Here is a 2,806-nt window from a genome sequence, read left to right as displayed (position 1 = left end):
AGGGGGGATCTTATTGAAACATATAAGATAATTAGGGGATTGGACACATTAGAGGCAGATAACATGTTCCCAATGTTGGGGGAGTCCAGAACAAGGGGCCACAGTTTGAGAATAAGGGGTAGGCCATTTAGAACGGAGATGAGGAAGAACTTTTTCAGTCAGAGGGTGGTGAAGGTGTGGAATTCTCTGCCTCAGAAGGCAGTGGAGGCCAGTTCGTTGGATGCTTTCAAGAGAGAGCTGGATAGAGCTCTTAAGGGTAGCGGAGTGAGGGGGTATGGGGAGAAGGCAGGAACGGGGTACTGATTGAGAGTGATCAGCCATGATCGCATTGAATGGCGGTGCTGGCTCGAAGGGCTGAATGGCCTACTCCTGCACCTATTGTCTATTGTCTAAACTGAATGATGGACTCCAAACATAACATTGCATGTGTCAGCACAAAATCCAATGACATTCTCCATTGGGGTATGTTATTCCTGCAAACACTGAATAACTGCTTTGTAGATGGTATCTGGCTTCCATTCGGCAGATCGATGAGATCAATAAATACAGTATTCATTTTGAAGCTTTCTGCATCAAAGTATGTCCCAATTACAGCCATTTGACTCTTTGTTGATTTGTCTGTTGTCTCATCGATGAATGAAAATTTGTGACTTTTCAGTTGCTCAACCTCTTTCATGTAATGAAAGCCTAGCACCTGTCTGATTGTGTTGGTTGTTTTCTGTTTACCTAAAGTAACATGCTTGAGAATTTCATCAGAGGGAAATAAACTCAGCAGTGCAAGCAGATCTGAGAGAGATATTGGAAGATTGTTTTCAACCAAGAAACTACACATCTTTATTTCCATTTTAGAAACCGAACTTGATGACTGAAAGAACGTCTGGATTCCAGGTTGTGATTTAGCCAGATCCTCATTCATTTTGGAAGCTTGCCGATGAGTCTTGCTCTCTTTGTGTCTCAATAATTGCACTTTTCCTCATTGTGATGTCCACTTTACAAATGCTACAAAACGGTACAAACTTCCCAACACTGTCTTTCTTCTTCTGTAGCCACTGTGAAAAAAGTGGGTTGTGAAGCCACCCATCTGAAAATGTGTTCATACTTGGCTTCCTTCTTGGCAAACGAACACGACGGTGCTGCTTCTGGTGCATCGGACTATTCCCCATCCTTGCCTGAATATGTATCACTGCGAGGTCTATCATGAATATGATCATCATTGGAACTTTCATTAGATCCAATCCCTGTTAAATCACTTTAATCTTACGCTTTGTAAAGTGACCAATTTCGCAACACAATCCAAATTGTGCGGTATTGGATGATTTGATTCTCTACCAGTTAAAAGTAAGTAAGGTTGGCTGGTCACCACGGAGGCGTGAAGTGGGGCATCGACAACGGTGAAGCCTCGCGACGATGGGGCCACGGGAGTGACGATACACAAGGCAATGTTTTGCCTTCCCCAACTGCGCAAGTGTGACTACCGCCCCAACTGCGCATGCGCGGGGAGACGGCGTCATTTTCCCCCAAAATCCTGCGGGCTGGATTGGACCCCTTCGCGGGCCGGATAGTGAAACTTCCTGAAATTATTGTATTTACCTGAAATTACCCGAAGACAACCAGAAGTTCCCAAATTTCAGGTAATTTCCTTCAAAGTGGAAACACAGCCTCCAGCCTCGGTTACTATTTCCACCCATCTCTCCACCCAAATCATTTGCTAATCAACTCCTCCCTTGAATCCACATTGCTAGTTCTTGCCACACCCCTACCCCTTGGCTTTCTTCCCTCTACCTCATTAATCTGAAGAAGGGTCCTGACTCAAAATGTCATCTGTCCACATCCTTCCACAGATGCTGCTGCCCTGCTGAGTTCCTCCACAACTTGTTTTTTTTGCCTCAGCTAATTATGGAAGTTTGTCTTTTCAGGAACTGTTTCTGCAAATATATTCTTATTCATAAATTGTGCTTTGCACAGATCAATTACTGAAATTCATATCATTTATTTTTAGTAAGAATATTAATATTACTCCATGGTGTGATTACAGAGCAAACTGGGGATACTGGGCTTCAAAGGCTCTCGACAATGGAAATGTTTTTGCATTGTGAGCATTTATTGTATATTTTATTCCTTTGCTTTTCAAAGGTCTGTCTGCAATGGAGAAGCAATTACTCATGGAAGTCTTTACTATCAGCTATACGAGGTATTCTTTGTCTCTCCAGTTGTCAGTGCAGTTAATAAAGTGTTTAAGCTCAGCAAATTTATAAAGTGTGCAACTGAGATGTCCCAGTATAACTGAAACTTTGAGACTTTCTGGATGGAAAAGAATGTGATTTACACACTGGTCCTGTGCCAGATGAAGGAATAATTGGTTTAACTTGCAAAGTCTGCAGCACTGGTGACATCCTGTTGTTGCAGAATTTGAACAGTAAAGGTTCTTGTGTCAATGAATTGCAAAAAACTTTGGGATGTAAAATAATTGGTAAAAGAGGCAGAGATAAAGGAATCGAGAGAGCCTCATTTTGGCAAGAGCGGAGAGAATTAAGGAAGACCCTGCGTTGACAAGTCCTCTGGGAGATGGCGGGGAGAGCCCTCTGGCGTTAACACAGGCAAACTGGTCTCATTTGGAGAAGCTCATGTTTCTGCCAACTGGCCCCCTTATTAGATGTAAAAACAAAGTTGTGATTGGACGTCCTCTCAGCAGGGATATCCGAGATAGGGAGTGACTGCTTGTAATTCCCCAAGCTGCAGGCAAAGATGATAGAGCAATTAAAGTTGAGGCCAAGAAGAGGCTGCAACGGGGATGTGTGGGGTAGAT

The sequence above is a fragment of the Rhinoraja longicauda genome, chromosome 33 (genome assembly GCF_053455715.1).
Source record: "Rhinoraja longicauda isolate Sanriku21f chromosome 33, sRhiLon1.1, whole genome shotgun sequence".
In the NCBI taxonomy this organism is placed as follows: Eukaryota; Metazoa; Chordata; class Chondrichthyes; order Rajiformes; family Arhynchobatidae; genus Rhinoraja; species Rhinoraja longicauda.
The sequence above is the reverse complement of the archived record's forward strand: the minus strand, read 5'-3'. Positions refer to the sequence as shown.